Consider the following 8897-nt stretch of genomic DNA (forward strand, 5'->3'; position numbering starts at 1 on the left):
AAGTGAATGAAGAAAAAGAGGGATACTCTTGGATCAATGATGACTCCTGGTGGCGTATGAGTCATGAACGATGAATAATATGTGTCTGGAACTCTGAGGTCCAACACAAAAGCAGTCTGGTCTTTCTCTTCATGTAAAGAGTGTCTTATTTTATTGTCATCTGCTCTGCTCTGTCCTCCTCAGAACGGATGCACTCGAGCTGATTTCAGCATCTGGCATGGTCACGAGCTCTCTGATTGCATCTATGTTGTAGGAGCGTGGAGACCACGGTGAGTAATATATTTTAGCTTGAGTGGCTTCTTTAAGGGTATTCCCTGTATTACTCAAAATATTAAATAGAACCAAGAAGGCAAAATATACTATTGTTAAATATCAGATTGATAGGAAACATATTGATTAACGCATAAATGTAAACTTGAAGTCAGTTTTTGGAACAGAGTCTCTGGAAAGGACTATAGAAATAAATATTAAGGTGTCGAAGGCTCTTATACTTCTTTATTTTTTATTCTGTGCATTTATTAATGAATTCATCCATAAAGAGATGTTTATGAGAATGAAAACAAAGAGGGCCACTTATTGTCAGTGATGATGATTGGTGACGGGTGAGTCATGAACGGTGCGTAATGCGTATCTGGATACTGAGGTCCAACATGATGATACCTAGTGTAGTTTCTGTTTAGATGATCTTATAGATAGATGTCAGTAATACACTCCATAGAGGTATTGGGTTAATAGATTTAGATGTGTTATTATTAATGGGTGAATTATGGACTCATTAAGGAAATATAAATGATAGGTAATGAAAAAGGGTGGAGCATTGGCCAACTATGAACATACATTATTTATTAAATGGAAAGCACTAAAACTCGTTAAGGAATAAATGGATCAAGAGTGGCTCTTTGACTAAGGATCATATAAATATGGAATATTAGGAGTCAATTTTATTTTGTGGGCCTCTCCTAAGTTTGCTATTGTTAGTTTTGTTAAGATAAAAATGAGTAATTTATAAATACCTCAATGAGTGAGCAAATGAAATGTGGCAATCACGGACCAACGTGGATAGTAACTTAACTTCTTTTCTGTCATCACCTGTGCTTTGTTCTTCTCAGAATGACACACTCGAACTAATTAAGCATTTCCCCATGGCGGCGAGTTCTGTAATTCTTATCTCTGTATTAGGAGCACAGAGACCAATGTGAGTATGGTCAAAGTCTTGTCTGGGTTGAAGTGATTTTTTTTGGGGGGGGGGTATTCAGTGTATTTTTGAAAAGAAACATATAATAAAGATGGTCAGCTACAGTCCAGTGATATATATTGAACTGATATGAAACATAAAAATATAAGATATTTAGAGAAAGTATATTGATGTGAAAAGAATTGTATATGCAGAATAAAGATTTCAGGGCTGTTCTTGACTTTTTGTGAATAATTGGGTTTTAAAATTATTATTAATGAATTAATCAATTAGTCAGTAAGCAATGCAGAAATGAATGAAGAAAAAAGAGGAACAATATTGGATCGATGAATACTAATGGTGGCGTATGAATCATATACAATGAATACGTGTCGAACTCTGAGGTCCAACAGAAATGGAATTTGGTCTTTTGTCCTGTTCGAAGTAATTCTATCGACAGATGTCAGGAGAATATGAAGATTTTGTTTTTTTTCATAATATTCATGCATTTGATTTTAATGTGTATAATTGGATCAATGAAATCAACAAACAAATACATAAATAAATAAAGGTGAAGTTGCTGAAATGTCCAATTATAAAAATATGTGCTTAGGCAAGAAAAACTATTGATATGTATTGAAAACAAATATCTATTTAGATATTTATATACAAGAGTGTAGTCTTTGACTAAGGATCATATAGTTATTGATAAGAAATAGTATCATATTCTTTGTCAGTGGCAAGATCAATATTGTTCACTTAGTTAAGATAAAATAAAAGTTATCCCAATTCATTACTTACCTGACTAAATGAAAGGTAGAATTCAAGGAACAATGACATAATATCTCATTTTTTAAAATTATTTGCCCTGTCTTGTACTCTTCAAAGTGGATGCACTCGAGCTGATTTTAGCATTTTCCATGGTCATGGGCTCTCGGGTTGCGTCTATACTTTAAGAGCATGAAGAGCAATGTGAGTAACTGTCAAAGTTCTTTTCTTGGTTTTGTAGTTTTTAAAATAGGTTTTCACTGAATTATCAAAAAGTGTGAATTAAGATCAAGTATGGCCCAACATGCTAAAAAGAATGGTGTTAACATGATGTATTATGTTAATTAATCATTGTAGGAAATTTTTAGGTCATTAATGAAAGATATGTATTGTTTGTGGGAAGTAATTTTATAGACACGTTAGAGATAGTCAAGGATCTTGCTTCAAGTTTTTGTGATCCGTAGGTATTTATTTTATTATTATTATTAGTGAATTGTTGAGTTAATCAATAAGAATGTCTAGATGTGAATGAAGATAATGAGGGCCAAACCTGGATAAAATGATGACTAGTGGTGGCATATGAGTCTTGGATGATGCTACTCCAGGTCTGGAACTCTGAGCTCCAACACCAAAGAAATCCAGCCCTTTCACCTCATTTTAAGTGATCCTATAGAGAGAGGTTAGGTGTATACAAGTATCGTGTTCTTGGTCTTTGTGTACAAGAATATTTAAAAGTATTATTATTAATGGCAGGATAAATAAACTAATATATAATGAAGAAATACAAAGAGGGTAAAGCAGTTATTAAAATACATACAAGGAAATATGATAATATAAATTGGAGTGGAAAGTAATATGATCAAATGTATATGTCCTTGAGTAATATGATAGACAGTGATAATAGTTGTTTACTGATTGAGTCCTTAAAACTTTGACATTTGATTTATTAAGATAAAAATAAATAAAAATTACCGTACATTAATAAATGCCTAAATAACTATGCAAATGAATGGTGGAAACTATGAATCAATGGAGAAAAAGTTTCCAAATTTTCATCATGTTGTTTGTCTGGTCGTCCCTCTTCAAAATGGACACTGGACCTGATTTCAGCTGTCATCAAGATTGTCACGCTCCCTCTGTGTATGGAAAGAGACCAAGGTGAGTAATGGTCAAACTTGTTGTCTTGGAGTGGATCATTTGTTTAAGTGTATTTATGGTATTATTTAAAAGTATTAATAAAAAGTTAACCATGTCTCAATGATAAATATGATATGAAACATTATGTTAATTGATAATGTGCAGGATTGAGGTCTACTAATGAAAGAAGTATATTTTATGTGGGAAATGATTCTGTGAACTGATGTTAGGGATATTTAAGAATCTTGTCCTTGGGCTGGCCCGGTGGCTCAGGGGGTTGGAGCTCCGTGCTCCTAACTCTGAAGGCTGCAAGTTGGTTCGATTTCCACGTGGGTCAGTGGGCTCTCAACCACAAGATTGCCGGTTCAACTCCTCGAGTCCCGGAAGGGATGGTGGGCTGCGCCCCCTGCAGCTAGCAAGGCAACTGGACGTGGAGCTGAGCTGTGCCCTCCACAACTAAGATTGAAAGGACAACAACTTGACTTAGGAAAAGAAAAGAATCTTGTTCTTACGTTTTTATGAATGATGTATTATTTTTATTATTATCAATAAATTCATGATTTAATCGATACAAATGTAGTAAAGAATGAAGAAGAATAGACCAAATCATGTACCAGTGATGATGGCCTGTGGCATAGGAGTCATGGACAATGAAAATATGTGGCTGAAACTCTGAGGTCTAACACAAAGCATAGTTAGTCTATTTCCTCTGTTGAAATTATTTCTATGAAGAGGTATAAAGATCATATTCTTGTATAGATGTCATAAACATAGATGTGTATTAATGGAATAATGATAGAAGTATTAAACACATATAAACAAATGTACAAAGAAGAATAGGGTGAAGCGTTGCCCGATTATGAATGTATGTAGTGAGGGAAAAGATAATAATAAAATTGAAAACATTCATTCCTATTAAGAAGGGATCATATAGACACTGACAAGGAGGAGTCAGTGTTATTTTCCTGAGTGAGTGTCAAGATCGAGTTTCCCTTTTGTTAAGATAAAAAAGACATATTAAGGAAAAGCAGTAAATACCTAAATGCTGAGTTAATGAAATGCAGAAGGCAAGGATCAACGACAGTGAGGTCTCAGTTTTGCTTTTTTTGTAAGACGTTTTTTTTTGTAGTCATCTGCTCTGCTCTGCTCTGTAATCTTTAGATGCACTTGGGCCAAGCTGGTGGTCTTGCATGGTCACGAGCTCCCTGGTAGCCTGTGTATAATAGGAGGACAGAGATTAATGTGTGTAACAGTTCACGTTATTTTCTTGGTTTCAGTGTTGTGTTTTAAAAAAATTGTTCATTAAAAAGTGGAAAATGTATTTAAAGAATGCAATTCTAAGTGGTAAATATGGCATATAGTTAGTATATTAATGTATATAAGAAAAACAGGATAATTAATGAGATATATTGTGAAAATAATTATATAGATTAGGGACATAAAAGCTTCTAGGAGTTTTGTGAATTGTGGCATTTAAAAATTATTATTAGTGAAAAAATTATTTAATAAAACCATAGAAATGAAGAAAAATAGGGACAATATTGGCCCAGTGATGACCACTGATGGCGTATGAGTCATATACAATGAATGTGTGTCTGGAACTCTGAGGTCCAACATGAAAGAAATCTAGTCATTACCTTTCTTCGAATTGATAGATTTTAAGATTATTCAGTAATCTTTTTATTGGTCTTTGTGTTCATGAATTTTTTAAATATATAATAAAGGAATCTTAGTTGTGGAGGGTGCTGTTCAGCTTCAAGTTGTTGTCCTTTCAATCTTAGTTGTGGAGGGTGCAGCTCAGCTCCAGGTCCAGTTGCCGTTGCTAGTTGCAGGGGGCACAGCCCACCATCCTTTGTGGGAGTCCAACTGGCAACCTTGTGGTTGAGCGGATGCGTTCCAACCAACTGAACCATCTGGGAGCTCAGTGGCAGCTCAGCTCAAGGTGCCGTGTTCAATTTTAGTTGCAGGGGGCGGAGTCCACCATGCCTTGTGGGACTCGAGGAATTGAACTGGCAACCTTGTGGTTGAGAGCCCACTGGCCCATGTGGGAATCGAACCGACAGCCTTCGGAGTTAGGAGCACGGAGCTCTAACCGCCTGAGCCACCGGGCCGGCCCTCATCTTTTCTTCTTGATACTCTTCAGAAACAAAGCACCAAGCTGTCTTAAGCCTTCCTCCATGATCAAAATTGTTATGTTACCTCTGTTTTAATAATGACACCAAGGTAAGTAACAGTCAAACTTCTTGTCTTGACTTCAGTCATTTGTTTAAGGCATTCAACATATTATTAAAAAGTATTAAGTATAATTTAAAAAGTTACCTGTTAATCAAAGTTGATTAATATGATATGAAACATGTTCATTAATAGATAATGTACACCACTGAAGCCGCTTAATGAAAAAGATATAGTGTATTGGGAAAGCTTTCTATCAATAGGTGTTAGGAATGTTTAAGGATGTTGTTCTTGTGTTTTTGTGAATCATGTACTTTATATTATTATTGGTGAATTAATGATTTAATTGATACAAATTTACGAATAACGTAATATAAAGATGGCCTCACATGGACCAGTGATGACGACCGGTGGCCTATGACTCACGGATGATGACTAATGTGTGTCTGCAAGTTTGAGGTTCAACACAACACCTGGTATATTCCCTCTGAAACGATCCTATAGACAGGGTCAGGCATATGCCAATATCATATTCTTATTTCAGATTCATAGATTTAGACTTACTATTACTAATGAATCAATGATAGAACATTAAATAAATGTAAACAGATAGAAGAAGGGTAAAGACATTTTTCTTTTTTTTTCTTTTTCTTTTTTTTTTTTTTAGTGGTTACCAGAGGGTAAGGGGGTGGGGGGAGGGAGATGAGGGTAAGGGGGATCAAATATATGATGATGGAAGGAGAACTGACTCTGGGTGGTGAACACACAATGGGATTTATAGATGATGTAATACAGAATTGTACACCTGAAATCTATGTAATTTTACTAAGAAATGTCACCCCAATAAATTAAAGAAAAATGTTACCTCTTTGATTTGGTTAATATTGACACTGTTTAGAAAGAGTCAATTTTATTGTTCTGGATCAGATCCAAATTTGAAGTTGTTCCTTTTGATGAGAGAAAAATATATATTTATGACAATTAATTAAATATTTCAAGAGTAACCGACACGCAGCAATCAAAGGTCAGTGGAGATAAGGTCTCAATTTTCTATTTCATCTGCTCTGCTCTATACTCTTCAGGATGGACACACCCAACTGATTTCAGCGTCTTCCATGGTCATGAGCTCTCTGGCTGCATCTGTGTTTTAGGAGCATGGAGACCAGTGTGACTAATGGTCAATGTTCTTGTCTTGGTTTGCGTGGTTTATTTAAGAGTATTCAAAGTTATTAAATTATTAAAAAGTGTGGAAAATAATCAAAGGTAGCCAGCTGTAGACCAGTAATATATATGAGATTGTATAATACATTTATTGATTATTGCATATGTGTAAAACTTAGGATAATTAATGAAAGCTATATTGATGTGAGAATTATTATATATACATAATAGGGATATAAAACTTGGGTTTTTGTGAATCATAGTAATTAAAAATTATTATCAGTGAATTATTGATTTGATCAATAAACAAATAGAAATGAATGAAGAAAAAGAGGGACTCTCTTGGATTGATGATGACTCCTGGTGGCGTGTGAGTCATATACAATGAATACATGTCTGGAACTCTGAGGTCCAACACAAGTGAAATCTCGTCCGCTTCCTTTGTTTGAAGGGATCCTATAGACAGATGTCAGGCATACACAAAGATCTTTTTGTGTTTTGATCTTTGTGTTTGTGTATTTTTATCCCATTATTATAATTAGATAAATGAAATAATCTATAAATAAATCTATAAATAAAGAAATATGAATGGAGTGAAACATTGTCCAATTATAAAAATATGTGGTTAGGCAAGAAGTGCTATCAATATATATTGAATATGCTGAGATTCATTAGGAAATGGTAAAGGGTGTTTTCTCTTTGGCTAAGGATGATATAGATAGTGCTAAACAATAGTGTTCTGTGTTAGTGGCAAAACTAATATTGTTTGTTTACTTAAGATAAAATAAATAACCCAAATAACTAATTACCTAAAGAGTGACTAAATGAAAAGTGGAATGCACAGACCAATACAGATAACATTTCAAGCTTTATCATCTCTTCTGCTATGCACTCCACAGAATGGACACACTCGAGCTGATTTAAGCATCTTCCATAGTCATAAGCTCTATAGGTAATATCTATGCGTTATTAGCATGGTTAACAATGTAAGTAATAGTCTAAGTTCTTGTCTTGGTTGCAGTGTTTGTTTTAAAGGTATTCACTGTATTATTTTAACAGTGTGAAATGTAATTATTGAAGGTCAACCATGGCCCAATCATAAATATGGGATTAATATGAAGCATTGTTTTGATTAATCCATATGAGGTGTGATCAAACAATATGGCAATGTTTAAATAAAAAAAATTTACTACAGTAAAAGACATGTTGCCATCGATCCCCCTCAAAATACTCCCACTTGCTTCGAATACACTTATCCCATCGTTCTTGCCACTTTCTGAAGCAGTTCTGGAAGTTCTCTTTCGTGAGTGTATTTAGTTGTACTGTCATGGCTGCCTCGATGTCCTGAATCGATTTAAAACGTTTACCTCTCATGGTAATTTTGACTATGGGGAAGAGCCAGAAGTCGCACGGTGCCAGGTCTGATGAATAAGGTGGAGCAGGACACACCGTTATGTTTTTATTTGAGAGAAATTGCCATACCAGAAGCGATGTGTGACACGGAGCGTTGTCATGATGGAGCATGAGTTACGGCACACTTTAAAACACACTCTCTCAACCGTAGCTCACACCCAACTGACTGCACTGAACAAGCTGAAACTTGTCATATACTGTTAGTAAGGCTCTATGCACAACTTCCCGTATTGAAGATCCCTGCCTTTCTGTTGGATGGCACTCGGCAGCATTTATATATATATCACAACGGAAAGGCTACACGTTTTGTTGGACAGAAAAACATTACAGTTTATCCTTATCCACCTTATTCACTGGATCTGGCACCATGTGACATCTGGCTCTTCCCCAAAATCAAAATGAGTTAGAACATAGAGGTAGCCATGACACCGCAACTAAAGACACATGAAAGAGAACTTCCAGAACTGCTTCCGAAAGTGGCAAAAATGATGGGATAAGTATGTTCAAAGTGGAGGGTGAGTATTTTGAGGGGGATTAATTGCAATGTGTTTTCTACTGTAATAATTTTTTTATTTAAACATTCACCGTAGTTTCTGATCATACCTCGTATATGCAACATGCAAGTCATGTAACGGAAAAGACGTATTGCCATGAGTAATAATTCTGTAACAGATTTGGAGATATTTAAGTATCTTACTCTCAAGTTTTATGACTTTAGGTATGTATTTTATGATTATTTGTGACTTGATTAATTTATAAAATTCATGCAGATATGAATTTAAAAAATTAGGGCCAAGTCTGGATCAAAGATGACCACTGGTAGCGTATGAGTCATGGATGATGACTTATGTGTCTGGAACTCTAAAGTCCAATACAATAGAAATCTAGTGTATTCCTCTATTGGAAAACAATCCTGTAGATAGGTGTTAGAGATATTTACAAATCTTGTGCTTCTAATTTTAATGGCTCATAGATTATGATTATATTAATATAGAAGAATCAATAAAATATTTAAATGATTAAAGATGAGTAGAGTGATGCTTATTACAATTATTAAAGTACGTGGTAAGGA

General features: G+C 34.8%; 1 long non-coding RNA gene across 12 annotated transcripts in view; it reads left to right on the top strand.

The window, feature by feature from the left end:
- The window catches only part of LOC308497783, a 92703-nt gene extending 85189 nt beyond the window's left edge, over window positions 1-7514 (top strand). For all 12 annotated transcript variants that reach the window (XR_013993373.1, XR_013993374.1, XR_013993375.1 and 9 more), the window contains 6 exons: window positions 184-269; window positions 1110-1195; window positions 2063-2146; window positions 3053-3100; window positions 5041-5302; window positions 6334-7514. This is a non-coding gene — a long non-coding RNA (uncharacterized lncRNA). The remainder of the gene's footprint in view (window positions 1-183; window positions 270-1109; window positions 1196-2062; window positions 2147-3052; window positions 3101-5040; window positions 5303-6333) is intronic.
- The last annotated feature ends 1383 nt before the right edge of the window (window positions 7515-8897 follow it).

Source organism: Rhinolophus hipposideros (genome assembly GCF_964194185.1).
Source record: "Rhinolophus hipposideros genome assembly, chromosome: 5".
Lineage (NCBI taxonomy): Eukaryota > Metazoa > Chordata > Mammalia > Chiroptera > Rhinolophidae > Rhinolophus > Rhinolophus hipposideros.